General features: G+C 39.7%; 1 protein-coding gene and 1 pseudogene across 16 annotated transcripts in view; both read left to right on the top strand.

Moving 5' to 3' along the window:
• The window catches only part of PALS1 (protein associated with LIN7 1, MAGUK p55 family member), a 101,459-nt gene that overhangs the window by 18,377 nt on the left and 60,888 nt on the right, over positions 1-22,194 (top strand). For 3 of the 16 annotated variants that reach the window (XM_074393091.1, XM_074393092.1, XM_074393093.1), the window contains exon 2: positions 16,378-16,475. The exons of 7 other annotated variants lie outside the window; for them this stretch is intronic. The gene's annotated coding sequence lies outside the window, so the exon portion shown is untranslated. Of the gene's footprint in view, positions 1-14,846; positions 16,476-21,948; positions 22,067-22,194 lie in introns of those variants that run through there. 6 more of the 16 variants (XM_010335181.3, XM_074393095.1, XM_074393101.1 and 3 more) reach the window with 4 other exon arrangements.
• LOC141583519 (S-adenosylmethionine synthase pseudogene) lies at positions 3-12,007 on the top strand (annotated as a pseudogene).

The raw sequence follows: 22,194 nt of genomic DNA, 5'->3' as shown, positions 1-22,194 counted from the left end.
TGCAGTCTGTAGAGTCAGCCTTCTTGGACCTGGAACAGATGGAGAAGGGTGATGAGTGGATATGGGCAGAAAGAAAAAAATTGAACATAGAGTAAGAGGACATAGGGCTCCAGAAACAATGGGGAGACACACACACACACACACACACACACACACACTTGAAACTAATATGTTACTTGATTTGTTTGAATGTATACATTTAAAAATATGTTGAGTCTTCTACCAGGGAATGTGGGGATTGTGAAGCCAAAATGTCTGAGATAGGTCTCAGTCAATTTAGAAACTTTATTTTGCCAAGACTAAGGACGTGCCTGTAACACAGCCTTAGGAGGTCCTGACAACAGGTGCCCAAGGTGATTGGGGTACAGCTTGCTTTTTATACATTTTAGGGAGACAGGAGATATTAGTATGTACATTGGTTTGATCCAGTAAGGTGGAACAACTTGAGGTGGGCACTTCCAGTTGATAAGAGTTAGTGGGGGGAGGGGGGTTGGAGGTTGGAGGGGGTCATAAGTGGATAAGAGACAAATGGTTTCATTCTTTTCAGTCCTTGGTCAGTCTTCTGCTGAATACAGAATTTAGTCTGGCCCAGTGAATCTGCATTTTTACATAAACAATAGGACAGAGCAAGCAATCAGATATGCATTTGTCTCAGGTGAACCTCAGAGGGATGACTGAGTTCTGTCTGTCCTTTACCCACAAGGAATTCCCTTGTGGGCAAATGGTGAGGGAGCTATGTAGCTTTTTATCCTTGTAGCTGTCTTATTTAGGAAAAAACTGGGAGACAGGTTTGATTAACATAGTTCCCAGCCTTGCTTTTCCCTTGGCTTAGTGATTTTGGAGTCCTGATACTTAACGTACTTTTCATAGGATGTATTAGTGATTCAACTAAAAAGTTAGACACAACTTGTCGGAGAGGGAAATGTACTATGACAGAGAGCTAAATACTCATCTTCCGAAGAAACGGTCAGCAGATAACTGGAAAAAAACCCCAAGAAATGGCATGTATGTATATATAGTACATACACACATATTTTGTAAATACAGCCTTTTTCTGTACATGTTACTAGAAATACGAAGGTAAGTTGAAGAAGAAACAACTGAAAGAGTTAAAAGTGGAGGCCGGGCGCGGTGGCTCAAACCTGTAGTCCCAGCACTTTGGGAGGCCAAGGCGGGTGGATCATAAGGTCAAGAGATCGAGACCAACCTGGTCAATATGGTGAAACCCCGTCTCTACTAAAAATACAAGAATTATCTGGGCATGGTGGCATGTGCCTGTAATCCCAGCTACTCAGGAGGCTGAGGCAGGAGAATTGCCTGAACCCAGGAGGCAGAGGTTGCGATGAGCCGAGATCGCGCCATTGCACTCAAGCCTGGGTAACAAGAGCAAAACTCCGTCTCAAAAAAAAAAAAAAAAGTTAAAAGTGGTCTCTTTTGGAGGCCAAGGTGGGCCGATCACCTGAGGTTGGGAGTTCAAGACCAGCCTGACCAACATGGTGAAACCCCATCTTAAAAATAAAGAAAAAAATAAATAAAGGAAAAAAAAAAGTGGTCTCTAGGCAGAACTCAGGTGGAGGAAATAGAACATTGAATTATTCTTCATAGTAGGTTTTATGGAACTATTTGCTTTTTTAAAAAAAATTTATATTTATACACACATAATTTTGTGTTACACTACTATACATACAATACATATGCAACACAAAAGTTGTATATCAGGGGCCCATTATACAGAGTGTGTAAAAACATTGCTGTCTCCAAGGTAGTGATTATTTGCGTCATTTCTTTTGTTTTTGTTTTTGAGACGGAGTCTCACTCTGTCACCCAGACAGGAATGCAGTGGCATGATCTTGGCTCACTGCAATCTCTGCCTCCCGGATTCAAGCAATTCCCTGCCTCAGCCTCCTGAGTAGCTGGGATTACAGGTGCCCATCACCATGCCTGGCTAATTTTTTGTATTTTTAGTAGAGACCAGGTTTCACCATCTTGGCCAGGCTGGTCTTAACCTGCTGACCTCATGATCCACCTGCCTTGGTCTCCCAAAGTGCTGGGATTACAGGTGTGAGCTACCGTGCCCGGCCTATTTGCATCAGTTCTTAACTACTTCATTCTGATTGTCATTAGAGAATTTGGGAAAAATCTCTCTTGAGCTATTAAATGTTTGGCAGTAGGTATGGGACAGTAGGTGTGGTTTTTCTCTTCCCATCATATCTGGTATTTAAATATTCAAATTTGCTGCAGCATGTATTGAGTTTCTAATATGAGCATACATTGATAGCAATGTGCAGGGTTCTCAGAGCCATTACTAGTAGATTGGAGTTCTGTAGAATATTTGCAATCTAGTCGGGAAGATAAGCTAGTCATCCATAAAAATTTGATAATAGGCTAGGTGCAGTGGCTCACTCCTGTAATTCTAGCACTTTGGGAGCCCAAGGTGGGTGGATTTTGTGAGCTCAGGAGTTTGAAACTAGTCTGGGCAACGTGGTGAAACCCTGTCTCTAACACACATATAAAAATTTAGCTGGCTGTGGTGGCGGGCACCTATAGTTCCAGCTACTTGTGGGGATTGAGGCAGAAGGATTGCTTAAACCTGGGAGGTCAAGGCTACAGTGAGCCACGATTGTGCCACTGCACTCCAACCTGGGTAACAAAGTGAGAACTTGTCTCAAAAAAACAAAATAATGTAGCAGGTATTGAGTTTCTGATGTGAACATACATAGCACTGTACAGGGCCCTCAGAGTCATTACCAGTATATTGGAGTTCTATAGAATATTTGCAGTCTAGTTGGGAAGATAAGGTACTCATATTAATACATAAAAATTTGATAAAAGGCCAGGCCTGGTGGCTCATGCCTGAAAGTCCAGCACTTTGGGAGACTGCGGCGGGAGGATCACTTGAGCCCATGAGTTCCTGAGACCAGCCTGGGCAACATGGTGAAATCCCGTATCTACAAAAATAAAAAAATTAGCCAGGCATGATGGCGCTTGCCTGTAGTCCCAGCTACTTGGGAGGGCTAAACATGGGAGAATTGCTTGAGCCTGAACAAGTTGAGGTTGCATTGAGCTGAAATTGCACCACTGCACTCTAATCTGGGCCACAGAGTCAGACCCTATCTGAAAAAAAAAAAAAAAAAAAATTGATAATATATGGCAGTGCTGGATATGACAGATTAATGGCAAAATAAGCAGTACAGAAAATAAGTGCTTTAAGAGTTGATTATGGGCTGAGTATAGTGGATCATGCCTGGAAACTCAGTACTTTGGGAGGCTAAGGTGGGTGGAATGCCTGTGCTCAGGAGTTTGAGACCAGCCTGGGCAACATGACAAAACATCTCTTAAAAAAAAAAAAAGTTGATGAAGTTAGAGCCATCAGTATATCCTTCTGGGGCTTGAGCCGTTTGTTCATAACTATATGGAAAAGATTTTGATGAGGATAGGTAGGAGGCTAGGCATGGAACCTTAAATTTGCATGGTTTGTTTCAGATTGCCATTATATTTGTATTTTGTTTTATGTTTTTGTATTTTGAGACAGGGTTTCACTCTTTTGCCCAGGCTGTAGTGTAGTGGTGTGACAGCTTACTGCAGCCTTGACGTCCCCAGGCTCAGGTGATCCTTTTGCCTCACCCTCCCAAGTAGCTGGGACTATAGGCACATGCCACCACAGTTGGCTGTATTTCGTACTTTATGTAGAGATGGGATCTCACTATATTGCCAAGGCTGTTCTCTAACTCCTGGACTCAAGTGATCCACCTACCTTAGCCTCCCAACGTGCTGGGATTAAAGGCATGAACTACCATGCCTAACCTTCAGACAGCCTTGATACCATTAACTCCTTAATAACAAAATAATAGTTCTTAATAAGTTATTCTATTATGGATAATTTGCTTTAATCATTTTTTTAAGGAAGTATGTTTGGATGATTTTAACCTTTTTTTTTTTTTTTTTTTTTTTTTTGGGAGACAGAGTCTTGCTCTGTCACAAGGCTGGAGTGTAGTGGTGTGATCTTGACTCACTGCAGTCTCCACCTCTTGGGTTTAAGCAATTCTCCTGCCTCAGCCTCCCCAGTAGCTGGGACTACAGGTGTGTACCACCTTGCCCAGCTACTTTTTGTATTTTTAGTAGAGACAGGGTTTCGTTTTGTTGGCCCAGACAGTCTTAATCTCTTGACCTCGTGATCCGCCTGCCTTAGCCTCCCAAAAAGTGCTGGAATTACAGGCATGAGCCACTGCGCCTAGCCTGATTTTCACCCTTTTTTGAAATGGAGTCTTGCTCTGTTTCCCGGGGTGGAGTACAGTGGCATGATCTCTGCTCACTGCAACCTCCCACTTCTCGGGTTCAAGCAGTTTTCCTGCTTCAGTCTCCTGAGTAGCTAGGACTACAGGCGCATGTCACCATGCCTGACTAATTTTTGTATTTTTAGTAGAGACAGGTTTTTACTATGTTTGTCAGGCTGGTCTCAAACTCCTGGCCTCAAGTGATCTGCCTGCCTCAGCCTCCCAAAGTGCCGGGATTACAGGTGTGAGCCACTGCGCCTGGCTGATTTTAATTTTTAGCATTGTCATAAATGGTACTTTGAATGTTTTATGTATGTATATATAGCATATACACATGCCCTATTTCTGTGTATGTGTACTCTGTTTCTCTTTGCTATATTTTTTTACTTTAGCACAAAGTAAATGAAAGTAAAAAATAATGGACTACTTTTAAATAAGTAGGGCCAGGCTTGGGGCAGTGGCTCACACCTATAATCCCAGCACTTTGGGAGGCCAAAGTGGGCAGATCACTTGAGATCAGGAGTTTGAGACCAGCCTGGCCAATATGGTGAAACCCTGTCTCTACTAAAAGTACAAAAAATTGGCTGGGCGCGGTGGCTCATGCCTGTAATCCGAGCACTTTGGAGGCCAAGGTGGGCGGATCACCTGAGGTCAGGAGTTCAAGACCAGCCTGACCAACATGGTGAAACCCCCCGTCTTTATAAAAAAAAAAAAAAAAAAATATTAGCCCGATGTGGTACTGGGTGCCTGTAGTCCCAGTTACTCAGGAGGCTAAGGCAGGAGAATTGCTTGAATCCAGGAGGCAGAGGTTGCAGTGAGCTGAGATCAAGCCACTGCACTCCAGCTTGGGCAACAGAGCAATACTATAAATAAATTAATGAATGCCTGCATACATGTCAGCTCATGCCTGCAATCCCAGTGCCCTGAGAGGCTGAGGCAGGAAGATCCCTTTGCCCAGGAATTTGAGACAAGCCTTGGCAACATAGGAAGACTCTATGCAGACAATAAAATAAAACTAGGCATGGTGGCATGCACCTGTAGTCCCAGCTACTTGGGAGGCTGAAGCAGAAGGATTGCTTGAGCCCAGGAATTTTGAGACTGCAATGAGTTAATTGTGCTACTGCTCTTCAGCCTGGGTGATAGGTAGACCCCCATCTCAAAAAAAAAAAAAAAAAAATCCGTATTTTGTAAATATATTTGTCTTAAGGTTCTTCTACTTTATCTTTCTGTTTATTATTTCTTCATTCTATCAGAATTTATAGTTTTTCCAGTCTTGGGAACATTGTCCCAAGGAGAGCGATTTAAACAGAAAGTATTAATTTAATAGAAGAATGACCGGAACCCAGCCTCATATGCATCTCTCTGATAAATGATACTCTGTTCTTAGAATGAATTTTAGGTTTAAGTGCCAGCCCTCCATTTTCCAGCAACCCATATCGATTTAACTGTATTGGTAAAATTTATGAATGAGAACTTTCCTCTATGGCCATACCACCCTGACTGTGCCTGATCTCGTCTGATCTTGGAAGCTAAGCAGGATCAGGCCTGGTTAGTACTTGGATGAGAGCACATTCATGGAAGGCACAACTCTCCTCTCTCCTAGTAAGTAGTTCTTTGATTAAAAAGATTTTCATTCAAAAAAATATGTGTATATAGCACAATATAGCAAAATATATTTTATATATTATGAACTCATCAAATATGAGTTACAAACTCTGCCTCCGGGGTCTTGCAATTAATAAACATTCTGATTTCAAGGTAGAAAATAAATGCTACAGTGAAGGCATGGATTAAGTACCCTAGAAGGGTAGTTTGTAGGGGAGGGAGAGGACAGGCAAAATTAAGGAAGGTTTCATAGAATTCTTGATGAAAGAAGAAAATCTTAGATAAAAAATTGAAGAGAAGGTGTTTTCTGGGTATAAGAAACAGTATGTCAAAGTTTAATGACAAAATAAAAACAGTACACAAAATACGTGCTGTAAGAGTTGACTATTAATAAACTTCCCTTAGGAATGTGGACCCTTCCCAAAGGAGGTGGGAAATCGTGGGCCTTATATGGGAAATAGCAAGTAGTTTGATTCAGAAGTTGGGAGGGAAGAAAGAAATTAGAAAAAGTATTCTAGGACTAAGGCAAGGGGAGCCATATGAATGTCAGGCTAAGGTGTTCTATAGAATAGTTGTTAAAATGCTCTGGAGTCAAACGGACTCTAGGCCCTAGCTGTGCCATTTAATTTTCAACATTGGACAAGTTACTTATTTCGCTAAGTTAAAGTACACAATTGAACAAGGAGTCTGTTGTGAGGGTTAAATGTGATAATGTATGTCAGGTGCTTAGTAGTGAATTAATGGTACATAGTAAATTCTCAGTAAAGAGTAGCTTAAATAAAAGACAACAAAAACTTGAAAATGGACTCTATTGTGATGATAGGAGTGCTTCAGGAAAGTTAATCTGACAATACTCTGTAAAATGGCAACTAGAAAGACTGAGGTTAGAGAGAAGCTCATAGAAAAGTTAAGAAGCTCATAGAAAAACCCATGCAAGAGATAATGTATGTATGATTTAATATATATTCGATTGTGCTGAAGTGCAGTAGCACAGTCATAGCTCACTGCAGCCTCAAACTCCTGGGCTTAAGCAATCCTCCTGCTTCAGCCTTCCAAGTAGCTGGGACGACAGCTGCATGCCACCATGCCTGGCTAATTTTATTTTATTGTATTTTCTGTGTAGATGGAGTCTTCCTGTGTTGCCCAGGCTGGTCTCAAATTCCTAGGCAAAAGGATCCTCCTGTCTCAGTCTCTCAGAGCGCTGGAATTGCAGGCATGAGCTGGCATGCATGCATGAGAAGGGAGAAGCTAGGAGTGTATGTAAGATGCAGAGGGAGAATTGATGGGAGGTGGTATAATTAATTCTAAATATGTTTAGGGATATTATAGTTACGATTTTTAAAATACTTAAATTTGACCCCAGGGAGATAGCTAAATTGTCTAACAGGAGTTAGACTGTTGTGTTTTTAGGATATTCATTTTTAAGCTACAAGTTAATATTAAAAAACAGTTGTCAAGTTATGATATGTGGCTCACTTTGGCACTACATACTGAAATTGGAGCAATGCAGAATAGAGAATAAAATTTTTTATAATGTAGGAAACTGGCATGTTGGTAACCTAGTATCACTTTACATATATAGTAGGAAAATTCACACATATCTACCATTTCTCTACTTGATTGCCTTTGTTGCATGATAAGCTGAATTTTTTTAGGTACTTTGAACAGTAGATGTTTTGTCACTAGAATCAGGTACTAAAATAAATAAACTTGTAGTCTGTTAGCATATGTGACAGTGAAATTAATGATTGTGTTAAAATTTATTTTATGAAGCAGTCAGTTGAAGAGAAAAGATAAATTTTCTCTGATCCTATTTTAAAGGCAAAAGAATGATGTGATTTTGAAGGAAGCATGTAGTCAGCATGGTATCTTATAAACGTGTAACTAACAGCACTGTGGATGCACATTAGGATTCACCTGTCTGAATTTTAATTCATGTTCTATTGCTTCTAGCTATATGACTTAACTTTCAGTGCCTACATATGTGGAAAACAGATATCTGAGCTGTCTATCTTTCAGGGCAATTGTAGAGATCAAATGAAATAATATACTTGAAATTGGCTATAAAAATAACGCTTTACAAATGTAAGATATGAATATGTAAATTATTTATAAATTTGGCCTTCTGGCCTATCCCTTTTGTGTCCTATCTAGCAGTTAACCTGCTAAAACTCAAAATTTAAATGCAATAATTAAAAAATAGAATTTATCGTCTCTTTTCCGATTCTTATCCCTGTCCCCACCTCGCATCCAGAGACCTTACTCTATGCATTATCCTATTTTAAGGTTCTGTAATTCTCCTAGATTCAATTGTCATACTCAGTATTTTAGGATTATATTTGTCTCCTGGTGTTCAAATCATGTGAAATCATCCTTTATAATAACCATTGTTTGAAGTGATCGCTTTTCATTCCATCTGCTACTTCTCTTTATACCTATGTGTAAAGTATTAAAACATTATCTTTATTGGCCACTCCACTTAACATTTTCCCCTAGTCAACTCTGGTTACAGTATAGAGCAGATACAGCTTTCAGAAAAGCTATTTTATTGTTTTTTTTTCAGACTCAGAAACCTTTAAGCTCCCATTAACTTGCAGGAGAAGATTCAAACAATTTAGCTTAGCATTCAGAGTCAACTCTGTCTTTATCTTCTATCTCTTACGGTGGCTCTGTTTCTTATCTAGACTGGTCATGTTCTCCAACTAGGCCATATATATTCTTCATTGTTAGCCATATACAGGAAAAGCATATTGCAGGTAATTTTAAACCATATCTTTGAAAACCCATTCCTAGCCAGTTTGAAAATGTTATGAATTACCTTTTATTTTAGTGCCTTTAAAAAGCTTTGCTAGCCTTTCAGATACATTTAGTCTTTTATTACTAAGGAGTTGAAGGTGATAATAGAGCAGTTCAAGTAACCAAACATTTGATATCCTTGATACTCTTTGGCTTCTAACCAGTTTCTGCCATGAGTGTGTGGTTTTGAATATTTCCAAAGGCCTTCAATTTTGTGTTTAATAGAAGCAAATAGTGAATTTTCATTGATGAAAAGTGCAACATTTTTTACTTGAAAAGTTACACATAATATATAGGGAGCCTAAATTATCTGATTGAAAAGAAGAGAATCATGATGATCTCTTGTTCCCCTCCCACCCTTCTTTACATTGCAAGGTGAACAGTGATACTAAGATTTGTAAAGGACAATGGTGAAGGAGGACCTGGGATGCAGTCCCCTTGTGCCCTGGGAATATTTAAGGTCAGATCTCAACTTTAGGCATAAAAAAGTAAGAAGTGACTATTAAATATTTGAATCTGCAAATGTGCTTATCGTAGAATTTCCTTGTTTAAAAGAGAATCTCTATAGGCAGATAAAGGAATATCTTAGGAAGGTACCCTTCAAAACGCTAAACTAAGAATTAATCTTAAAAGATTTTCCTTCTCTTCTCTTAGTGTAGGGTAAGACTGAAGAAAAATAATGGCAAGAGTTAAGAGCTTCTGTTCTGAAGTCATACAGACTCGGTCCGAGTTTTAGCTCTACCGCTTGGATTTCTTACCTTGAAAAACAACTACACCTCTCCCTACTTCTTTTTCTCATCTGTTAATTGATGATAACTTTGAGGAGTTGGAAAGATTGAGAAGATATATGGGAAATTCTTGGTACTATGCCTAGCAAGTAGTGTTGCTGCTGTTACTTCTACTGTAACCTCCTCCATCACTGCTTACTCAACCATTTAAATAATTGTTTTGCTCCTGTCTTCTATAAAATAGAGATAGTAATTCCTTTTATATGTTTAGAGATGAGGTCTCACTGTGTTGCCCAGGCAGGAGTACGCTGTTCACAGGCATGATCATAGCCCCACTATAGCCAACTGTTGAGCTTAAGTGATCCTCCCACCTCAGGCTCCCATGCAAGCAGCTGGGAATACAGGTGCATGCCATGGCGCCCGGCAGTAATTCCTTTAAATGAACATACAACTATGGTGTAAGGATTAGATGATGTCATGGACATGCAAAAAATATGTGCAAGAGTACCCATTATAACCGTAGAAAATTTAAAGTGTTTGTCAGGCCACATACTGTTTTTTAAAATCTGTCTCCTCATTTGTCATTGGGGATGATAGTATTTAAATTTGTAGGATAGTTTGAAGCTTAAGTGTATTTAATATATATAGCACAGTGTTAAGTACATAATGAGAATCAGTAAATATTAATAGTATTAGCTATGATTATTAAATATGTTTTGGCTGTCTTTTTTTAGTCTTGCTGTATTTGGACCACTCTTGATGTAACTGTTTATCTTTTTTTTTTTCTTTTCGAGATGGAGTTTCGCTCTTGTTGCCCAGGCTGGAGTGCAGTGGTGCAATCTCGGCTCACCACAACCTCCACCTCCTGGGTTCAAGCGATTCTCCTGCCTCCACCTCTTGAGTGCTGGGATTACAGGCATGCACCACCTTGCCCGGCTAATTTTGTATTTTTAGTAGAGATGGGGCTTCTCCATGTTGGTTAGGCTGGCCTCGAACTCCCAACCCCAGGTGATCCACCCACCTTTGCCTCCCAAAGTGTGGGGATTACAGGCGTGAGCCACTGGCACCTGGTCAATACTGTATGTTTTTAAATTTAGAAATTGACAGTTTAGGTTCGTTGCACGCCACCCCCAGCTCCGAGTAGAACGCTGTCTGCAGCTTGTGCATTTTGCAGCCGCCGACTCGCCACTGTTCTCAACGCCACTTCAACTCACCGACACTGACACCAGCATGAACGGGCAGCTTGGCGGCTTCCACGAAGCATTCATCAAGGAGGGCATGTTCCTCTTTACCTAAGAGTTGGTAGGGGAAGGCCACCCAGATAAGATTTGTGACCAGATCAGTGATGCTGTCCTTGATGCCCACCTTCAACAGGATCCTGATGCCAAAGTAGCTTGTGAAACTGTTGCTAAAACTGGAATGATCCTTCTTGCTCGAGAAATTACATCCAGAACTGCTGTTGACTACCAGAAAGTGGTTCGTGAAGCTGTTAAACACATTGGATATGATGATTCTTCCAAAGGGTTTGACTACAAAACTTGTACTGGTAGCCTTGGAGCAACAGTCACCAGATATTGCTCAAGGTGTTCATCTTGACAGAAATAAAGAAGACATTGGTGCTGGAAACCAGGTCTTTATGTTTGGCTATGCCACTGATGAAACTGAGGAGTGTGTGCCTTTAACCATTGTCTTGGCACAGAAGCTTAATGCCAAACTGGCAGAACTACACTGTAATGGCACTTTGCCTTGGTTACGCCATGATTCTAAAACTCAGGTTACTGTGCAGTAGATGCAGGATCGAGGTGATGTGCTTCCCATAGAGTCCACACAATATATCTGTTCAGCATATCAAGAGGTTTGTCTTTATGAGATGAGGGATGCCCTAAAGGAGAAGGTCATCAAAGCCGTTGTGCCTGCAAAATACCTTGATGAGGATACAATCTACCACCTACAGCCAAGTGACAGATTTGTTATTGGTGGGCCTCAGGGTGATGCTGGTTTGACTGGACAGAAAATCATTGTGGACACTTACGGCAGTTGGAGTGCTCATGGAGGAGGTGCCTTTTCAGGAAAGGATTATACCCAGGTCGACTGTTTAGCTGCTGATGCTGCTCATTGGGTGGCAAAATCCCCATTAAAGGAGGTCTGTTCTGGAGGGTTCTTGTTCAGGTCTCTTACGTTATTGGTGTTTCTCATCCATTATCTATCTCCATTTTTCCATTATGGTACCTCTCAGAAGAGTGAGAGAGAGCTATTAGAGATTGTGAAGAAGAATTTCGATCTCTGCCTTCGGGTCATTTTCAGGGATCTGGAAAAGCCAATTTATCAGAGGACTGCGGCCTGTGGCCACTTTGGTAGGGACAGCTTCCCAAAGGAAGTGCCCAAAAAGCTTAAATATTGAAAGTGTTAGCCTTTTTCCCCCAGACTTCTTGGCGTAGGCTACAGAGAAGCCTTCAAGCTCTGAGGGAAAGGGCCGTCCTTCCTAAATTTTTCTGTCCTCTTTCAGCTCCTGATCAGTTGCAGTCACTCTAGTCAATGACATGAATTTTAGCTTTTGTGGGGGACTGTAAGTTGGGCTTGCTATTCTGTCCCTAGGTGTTTTGTTCACCATTATAATGAGTTTAGTGAGCATAGGTGATCCATGGAACTGCCTAGAAACAGCATTGTAGTAAATAATGCTTTGAAATTGAACCTATCACCCAACGCTCCAAAGTCCTAATTGCATTGACTTTCCCACTAGATGGTGAAAATGTCCTTGTAATGTGACCAGACATACAAAGAGGAGCTGGTACCACTCCTTCAGAAACGATTCCAAACAATCAAAAAGAAGGAATCCTTCCCATTTCATTTTATGAGACCAACATCTTCCTGATAACAAAACCCAGCAGTGACTCAACAAAAAAAGAAAACTTGAGGCCAATATCCACGATGAACAGAGATGCAAAAATCTTCAATAAAATACTGGCAAACCGATTGCAACAGCACATCAAAAAGCTTATTCATCACAGTCACATAGGCCTCATCCCGGGAATGCAAGGCTGGTTCAACATACCCAAGTCTGTAAACATAATCCACCACATAAACAGAACCAAAGACAAAAAGCACGTAATTATCTCAATAGATGCAGAGAAGGCCTTCAACAAAATTCAACATCCCTTTATGCTAAAAATTCTCAGTAAACTAGGTATCAACGGAACGTATCTCAAAATAATAAAAGCTATTTACGACAAACCCACAGCCAATAGCATATTGAATGGGCAAAAACTGGAAGCATTCCCTTTAAACTCTGGCACTAGTCAAGGATGCCCTCTCTCACCACTCCTATTCAATGTAGTATTGGAAGTTCTAGCCAGAGCAATCAGGCAAGAAAAATAAATAAAAGATACTCAGGAAACGAGGAAGTCAGATTGTCTCTATTTGCAGATGACATGATTGTCTATTTAGAAGACCCCATCATCTCAGCCCCAAATCTCCTTAAACTGATAAGCAACTTCAGCAAAGTCTGAGGATACAAAATCAATGGATGGAAATCACAAATATTCCTATAGACCAATAACAGACTTAAAGAGAGCCAAATCAAGAATGAACTGCTATTCACAATTGCTACAAAGAAAAAAATACCTAGGAATACAACTAACAAAGGATGTAAAAGACCTCTTCAAGGAGAACTACAAACCACTGCTCAAGGAAATAAGAGAGGACACAAACAGATGGAAAAACATTTAATGCTCATGGTTAGGAAGAATCAGTATGGTGAAATGGCCATACTGCCCAAAGTAATTTATAGATTCAACGCTATCCCCATCAAGCTACCTATGACCCTCTTCACAGAACTAGAAAAAAACAAAGTTCGTATGGAACTAAAAGAGAGCCCACATAACCAAGACAATTCAGAGCAAAAAGAAAAAAGCTGGAGGTATTACCACCCTACCTGACTTCAAACTATACTACAAGGCTACAGTAATCAAAACAGCATGGTACTGGTACCAAAACAGAAATACAGACCAATGGAACAGAACAAAGGCCTTGGAGGCAACGCCACACATCTATGACCATCTGATCTTTGACAAACCTGACAAAAACAAGCAATGGGGAAAGGATTCCCTATTTAATAAATGGTGTTGGGATAACTGGCTAGCCATGTGCAGGAAACAGAAACCAGACCCCTTCCTGACACCTTACACCAAAATTAACTCCAGATGAATTAAAGACTTAAACATAAGACCTAACACTGTAAAAACCCTAGAAGAAAACCTAGGCAAAACCATTCAGGACATAGGCATAGGCAAGGACTTCATGACTAAAACACCAAAAGCATTGGCAACAAAAGCCAAAATAGACAAATGAAATCTAATTAAACTCCGGAGCTTCTGTACAGCAAAAGAAACGATCATTAGAATGAACTGGCAACCAAGAGAATGGGGAAAAAAATTTTTGCAATCTACCATCTGACAAAGGGCTAATATCCAGAATCTACAAAGAACTAAAACATACTTAGAAGAAAAAATCAAACCTGTTCAAAAGTGAGCAAAGGGCATGAACAGACACTTTTCAAAAGAAGACATATCTGAGGTCAACAAACATAGGAAAAATGCTAATCATCACTGGTCATTAGAGAAATGCAAATCAAAACCACTTTGAGATACCACCTCACGCCAGTTAGAGTGGCAATCATTAAAAAATCTGGAGACTACAGATGGTGGAGAGGATGTGGAGAAAAAGGAACACTTTTACACTGTTGGTGGGAGTGTAAATTAGTTCAACCATTGTGGAAGACAATGTGGTGATTCCTCAAGGACCTAGAAATAGAAATTCCATTTTACCCAGCAATCCCATTACTGGGTATAAATCATTCTGTTATAAAGACACATGCACATGTATGTTTATTGTGGCACTGTTTACAATAGCATAGACCTGGACTCAACCCAAATGCCCATTGATGATAGACTGGACAAGGAAAATGTGGCACACATACACCATGAAATACTATACAGCCATTAAAAAAAAAAACAATGAGTTTGTGTCCTTTGTAGTGACATGGATTAATCTGGAAACCATCATTCTCAGCAAACTGACAGAAGAACAGAAGAACACCGCATGTTCTCACTCATAGGTAGATGTTGAACAGTGAGAACACATGAACACAGGGAGGGGAGCATCAAACACTGGGGTCTGTTGGGGGCGGGGAATATGGGAGGGACAGTGGGGGATAGGGAGGTTGGGGAGGGATAACATGGGGAGAAATGCCAGATGTAGGTGACAGGGGGATGGAGGCAGCAAACTGTATTGCGCTGTGTGTACCTATGCAACAATCCTGCATAATCTGCACATCTACCCCAGAAGCTAAAGTGCAATAAAATATATATATTTTAAAAAGAAATTGACAGTTCATAATATATAATTATATATTATATATAAATGGAAATGGAATAATTAAGTCAGGCTAGTTAACATATTACCTTAATTATTGGACTTTTTTTGTGTGTGTGGTAAGAATTTTTGAAGGGTACTCTTTCAGCAATTTTGAAATGTATAGTATCCCATTATTAACTATATTCACCATGCTATGCAGCAGGTCTCAAAAAACAAACATATTCCTGTCTAATTGAGATTTTGTATCATCTTCCCATTCCATACCCCAGGCTCTGTAAAAACCATTCTGCCCACTGCTTCTGTGAGTTAAATTGTTTTAGATTCCTCATACATGAAAATATGCAGTATTTATCTTTCTGTGTCTGACTTATTTTACTTAGAATAATGTTTTTCAGTTCCATTCATGTTGTTGCAAATGATGGATTTTCTTCTTTATAAAGGCTAAATAGTATTCCATTATGTATCTGTGAATATACATGTACTCTCTACATTTTCTTTATCCAGTCATCTGTTGATGGACACAAGTTGATTTCATGATTTGACTGTTGTGAACAGTGCTACAGTTAACGTGAGAATACAGACATCTCTTCAACAAACTGATTCAAATCTTTTGGGTAAATACCAAGAAGTGAGATTGCTGGATCACATAATTGTACTTTTAATTTTGTTTTTCTCTCCTATTTATTGTTTATTAAGTTCTGGAGTACATGTGCAGGATGTACAGATTTGTTACATAGGTAAATGTGTGCAGTTGTGGTTTGCTGCACCTATTTTTTTTGAGGAACCTCCATACAGTTTTCCATATGGGTATACTAATTTATATTCCCATCAACATTGTACAGGGAATACCCTTTTTCTCTTTTCTCCATACTCTTGCCAACATGTCTTTTTGATAGTAGCCATTCTGATAGATGTGAGATGATATCGTGTTTTTAATTTGCATTTCCCTAATGATGAGTGATGTTGAACATTTTTTCATGTATGTATCAGCCATTTGCATATCTTAAAAAATTTTTTTTTCATGACATAGCCTCAGCAGGTCCTGAGAACATGTGCCCCCATGTGTATATCTTTTGAAAAATGCTCTCTCAGTTCTCTTACCTATTTTTAAATTGAGTTTTTTGTTTTCTTGCCATTGAATTGTTTGAGTTCCATTTATACTTCATATCTGTGGGCTTGGAAATCCATGGATTCAACCAACCATGGAGTGAAAATATTAGGGGAAAAAAACTACAAAAATAAAGTCATATAAATTTTTGAAATATAGCGTAACAGCTGTTTATTTGCATAGCATTTATATTAGGTATTATAAATCTAGAGATGATTTAAAGTATATGGGAGAATGTGGATAGGTTATATGCTAATACTTTGCCATTTTTAATAAGGGACTTGAGCATCTGCAAATATTGATATGCATCAGAGTCCTGGAACCAATTCCCCTGTGGATGCTGGCAGGATGACTGTATTTTAGATATTGACCCCTTATCAGAAGTATGGCTGGGCTTGCAGATACTTACTCCTAATCCATAGGTTGTCTTAGCACACTTTTTTTGTTTTTTTGTTTTTTTGTTTTTGAGAAGGGGTCTTATTCTGTCACCCAGGTTGGAGTGCATTGGCATGATCTCCGCTCACTGCAACCTCCATCTCCCAGGCTCAAGCAGTCCTCCTGCTTCCACTTCTTGAATCGGTGAGACCACAGGTATGTGCCACCACACCTGGCTAATTTTCTGTATTTTTGGTGTATAATAGGGTTTTGCCATGTTGGCTAGGCTGGGCTTGAACTCCTGAACTCAGGTGATCCACCCACCTCGGCCTCCCAAAGTGCCTTGATTACAGGCATGAGCCACCATCCTCAGCCTAGCATACTGTTAATTGTTTCTTTTGTTGTGCAGGAGCTTTTTAGTTTAAAATAGTCTCATTTGTCTGTTTTTTGCCTTTATTGCCAGTGCTCTTTTGGTGTCAGATTAAAAAGAAAATCATTGCCCAAATCCATGTTGTGTTATTTTTTCATGTTGTAGTTTTACAGTTTCTGATCTCATGTTTAAGTCTTTGAATCCATCTTGAGTTAATTTTTGTATCGTAACTGGTATGAGTAAAGGTCCATTTTCATTGTTCTGCATGTAAATAACCAGTTTGGAAATAAATTTTTAATAAAATTTTGTAACTGAATGTTTTAGGATACAGATGGTTAGTAAATTGTAAATACAGCAGTATTTTTTTCCAGCTATTTTGTCCATGTTACCTTGTTTTAATTTTTATCTCAAAGCCATTATACGGCCTAGAATCATGGGGTGAGAATAGGAGCTTATAAACTAAATCTTTCATTTACAGATATGTTATATATATGCTTTTTGCCAGAAATGCAAAAGCTGTTAAGTCTCTTCAAGTTTACATCTGAGAAAGATTGTGTCTTCTAAGCAAATGATACTGCCTTATTGATATCCAACAGAATTGAGTGTCAGGAATCATGTTATTCTTTTTCTGTCCATGAGGGAGGATGATTTATGTGGCTTTAAGTTATAATATAGGTTACCCTTTATTCCCATTTGAAATCTTACTGAGTTTTTCCTTTTAAGATTTTTTAAATTGGGATTTTGCTTCCATTCCTTACAAATTTTGTCTGGTACAGTATATTGTAAATATAGTTTAAGCTATATGAAAATAGCAGTGGTGCTGGGCATGGTGGCTCACACCTGTAATCCTAGCACTTGGGGAGGCTGAAGCGGGTGGATCACCTGAGGTCAGAAGTTTGAGACCAGCCTGGCCAACATGGCAAAACACCATCTCTACTAAAAATACAAAAATTATCCGCGTGTGGTGGCACACACCTGTAGTCCCAGCTACTCTGGAGGCTAAGGCAGGAAAATCGCTGGAACCTGGAAGTTGGAGATTGCAGTGAGCCAAGATTGCACCACTGCACTCCAGCCTGGGTGACAGAGCGAGATTCCGTCTAAAAAAAAAAAAAAAAAAAAAAAAAACTTAAAAAAATAAAAAAGGCAATGATTTCTTTGGAATGCAATTATCTGGGTGACAAATGAAGGTACTTCTATCAGCAACCTAAACCATGAACTTTGTGGAATTTTAGAAATGCCCTTTATTATAGGACGTGTCAGGGTGTTCTACTAAACAGTAAACCCAGAGCCTGGGCATGGTGACTCATGCCTGTAATCTCACTGATTCGGGAGGCCAAGTGGGAAGGACTCTTGAGCCAAGACCAGACTGGGCAACATACTGAGCAACATATGGGCAACATGTCCCTAAAAAAAAACAAAAAGTAGCTGGGCATGGTGATGTGTGCCTGTAGTCCCAGCTACATAGGAGGCTGAGGTGGGAGGATTGCATGAGCCAGGAGTTTAAAGCTGTAGTGAGGTATGGTTATGCCATTGCACTCCAGCCTGGGCAACAGAGTGAGGCCCTATCTCTATTTAAAAGAAAAGTAAAAAGGCCAGGAGCCGTGGCTCACACCTGTAATCCCAGCACATTGGGAGGGCAAGGCGGGTATATCACCTGTGGTTACAAGTTCAAGACCAGCCGGGCCTATGTGGTAATACCCCATCTCTACTAAAAATACAAAAATTAGCTGGGTGCAGTGGCACAAATCCCACATCCCAAATCCTGGTTGCTTTGGAGGCTGAGGCATAAGAATCGCTTGAACCTGGGTGGTGGAGGTTGCTGTGAGCCAAGATTGTGCCACTAACCCAGGGCATTTGCACTTGGGCTTGTAATTTAAAGGACTTTATCTGTCCATTTCTTAAAACTTTTTTTAATCCGTTAAAAAGATTTATTTTTTTTGTAGAGACAGGGTTTCACTATGTTGCTAAGGCTGGTCTCAAACTCCTGGTCTCAGTGATCCTCCTGTCTGCTTCCCAAAGTGTTGGGATTACAGGTGTAAACCAGCATCCCTGGTGTAAAAACTTTTTATATTGTGCCAGTTGAGTTAAACAAGTTCAATTTACTTCAAATACATGTTTAAAATTAAAAAAAAATATTTAGTTCTTTTTACTTCTGTAATTTAAGAACTCATTTTTCTATTAGATCTTGGGGACTTTGTTTTTGTTTAACTTGTGCCTTTTTTACTGAATAATTTCAGCGCTAATCCACTGCATGAGGAACCCAAATATTTCAATTTTTTTTGAGAAGGAGTCTCACTCTATTGTTGAGGCTGATGTGCAGTGGTGTGATCTCAGCTCACTGCAATCTTTGCCTCCTAGGTTCAAGCAATTCTCATGCCTCAGCCTCCCAAGTAGCTGGGATTACAAGCATCTGCCACCACACCTGGCTAATTTTTGTATTTTTAATAGAGATAGGGTTTCACCATGTTGGCCAGGCTAGTCTCAAAATGCTAAGTTTCTTCTGTGAAGATAGTCATTCATTGTTGGAAACTTAAATTTATGCAAGGAGTTAAACAGTTATCAAGTAAATAGAGTCTTTTATGTGATGTCAGTATATGACTTGTTTTTGGACTATATAATTATCGTTGAAAAAACTTGGTTTCTTGGCCAGGCACAGTGGTTCATGCCTATAATCCCAGCACTTTGGGAGGCCAAGGTGGACAGATTGCATGAGCCCAGGAGTTCAACACCAGCCTGGGCAACATGGTGAAACCTTGTCGCTACTAAAAATACAAAAATTAGCCAGGTGTGGTGGGTGATGCCTGACTGTATTTCCACCTACTCAGGTGGCTCAAGTGGGAGGATCACTTGAGGCTGGGGAGGCAGAGGTTGCAGTGAGTCAAGATTGTGCCACTCTACTCCAGTGTGGCTCACAGAGCAAGACCCTATCTCAAATAAATAAATATAAAAATTAAAAACTTGGTTTCTTTGAGATATAATTTACATGCAACAAGATGACATTTTAAGTGTATAATTTGAGGTTTGGTTTTCTTTTAAAATCAGCAGAATGGGTATAACTTCAGTTAAAATTCAGGCTTTTTTTTTTTTTTTTTTTTTTTTTTCCAGACAGTTTCATTCTTGACACCCAGGCTGGAGTGCAGTGGTGCAATCTTGGCTCACCACAACTTATGCCTCTCAGGTTCAAGCAAATCTCCTGCCTCAGCCTCTCGAGTAGCTTGGATTATAGGCATGCACCACCACACCTGGTTAATATTTGTATTATTAGTAGAGATGGGGTTTCACCATGTTGGCTAGGCTGGTCCCAAATTCCTGACCTCACGTGAGCCACCTGCCTCAGCCTCCCAAAGTGTTGGAATTACAGGCGTGAGCCACTGCGCCCAGCAAAATTCAGTAATTTTAAGTGTTCAATTTAATGAGTTTTTAAAACAGCTTTATTGAGGTATAATTTATATAAGAGTTAGGTTTTATGGGGACAGTTTAAGTTTTAGTAAGTTTATGTAGTCATGCAGACTATCACTGAAATATGATACTAGGACACTTTTATAACATGCAAACGTTCCCTCCTTGCTTTTTTGCAGTCAGAATCTGCTTCCAACTTCAGGAAACCATGAAACTGCTTTTTCTAGTAATACAGTTTTGTGTTTTCTAGAAATTTTGTACAGGTGGAATTATACTCTTTTGTCTGACATTGTGTTTTTGAGACTGTGCATGTTGTTGGATATATCAGTAGTTTGCTCTTATTGCTGAATTCCATTTTGTTTATCTATTCCTAGCTGAAGGATAGCATATGGTTTTAGACTATTATTATTAATGCTTCTATGCATACTCATTACAAATCTTTCTTTGTGAATTTTACAGATAAAAATATGTTTCTTTCTCTTGTGCGAAATGGCTCAGCCATATGGTAACTATGTGTTTAACTTCTTAAGAAATACCAGACTCTACAGTTTCACATTCTCATCAGCATTGTATAGGGGTTCCCGTTCCTTCACATTCTCTCCAGTGCTTAATATTGTTACTTTTTAATATTAGCCATCTTATTGTTTGTGGTGGTATTTCATTGTATATTTTTTTAACAGCAGTATTGAGATAGAAGTCTCATACTCTGCAATTTATCTGGTAACAGAAAGGGGTCCTGATCCAGACCCCAGAGAGGGTTCTTGGATCTTGCATGAGAAGGAATTTGGGGCGAATCCATAGAGTAAAGTGAAAGAAAGTTTATTAGGACAGTAAAAGAATGAAAGAGTGGCTAATCCATAGGCAGAACATCACACCGGCATGTTACTTCTTGATTATATGCTGAACAAGGGGTGGATTATTCATGAGTTTTCTGGGAAAAGGGTGGCCAATTCGCAGAACTGAGGGTTCCTTCCCTTTTTAGACCACAGAAGGTAACTTCCTGATGTGGCCCTGACATTTGTAAGCTGTCATGGCACTGGCAGGAGTGTCTTTTAGCATGCTAACATATAATGAGCAGTGAGCACCACCACGAGTCACTTTCGTCGCCATCTTGGTTTTGGTGGGATTTGGCTGGCTTCTTTACCCTAATCTGTTTTGTCAGCAGAGCCTTTGTTGCCTGACTTTGTGCTGACCTCCTTTCTTATCCTGTGGCTTAGAATACCTAACCTCCTGGGAATGCAGCCCAGTAGGTCTCAGCCTTATTTTACACAGCCTCTATTCAAGATGGAGTTGCCCTTGTTCAAATGCGTCTGACACATCCATTTCAAGTGTGCAAATTCAAAGGGTTTTAGTATATTTAGAGTTGTACAACCATCACCACAATTAATTTCCATCATCCCTCAAGAGAAACTTGCATGCCTTGGCCATAATACTCCCACCCATTCACCCCCAGTTTTAGGCAACCACTGATATACTTTCCATCTGTATTTGCCTCTTCTGGATATTTCATAAATAGTATACAGTATGTGGCCCTTTGCTGCTGACTTCTTTAAATCCTGTTTGCACGGTTAATATATGTTGTAGCATGCATCACTGCTTGTTTCATATAGGATTATACAACTTTTAATAAATTCATCAGTTGAACATTTGGATTTTTTCTACTTTTTTTGCTATTATGAATGCAGTTGCTATGAATATTTTTGTGCAAGTTGTGTGTGTGTGTGTTTGTAGATGTATGGTTTTATTTTTCTTGGTGTATACCTAGGAGTAGAATTGCTGATACGATAACTCTATGTTTAGCCTTTTGAGGAATTGCCATACTGTTTACGTTGTTATTGGAATGTTTCCATTTGGCATTCCTAACCTCACTAATATGCAACAACATAGTTGTTTTTTTTTTTTTTTTTTTTTTTTGGACAGAGTCTCTCCCTGTGTCCCAGGCTGGATTTTAGTGTCGCGATCTTGGCTCACTGCAATCTCCGCCTCCCAGGTTTAAGCGATTCTCCTGTCTCAGCCTCCTGAGTAGCTGGGATTACAGGTGTGCACTACCACACTCAGCTAATTTTTATATTTTTAGTAGAGATGGGGTTTTACGATGTTGGCCAGGATGGTCTCCATCTCCTGACCTTGTGATACACCAAATTGATATCTAGTAGATGCAGGGGT

Source organism: Saimiri boliviensis, chromosome 2 (assembly GCF_048565385.1).
Source record: "Saimiri boliviensis isolate mSaiBol1 chromosome 2, mSaiBol1.pri, whole genome shotgun sequence".
Taxonomy (NCBI): Eukaryota; Metazoa; Chordata; class Mammalia; order Primates; family Cebidae; genus Saimiri; species Saimiri boliviensis.
Note: the sequence above shows the minus strand (reverse complement) of the source record. Positions and strands in the feature narration are given on the sequence as shown.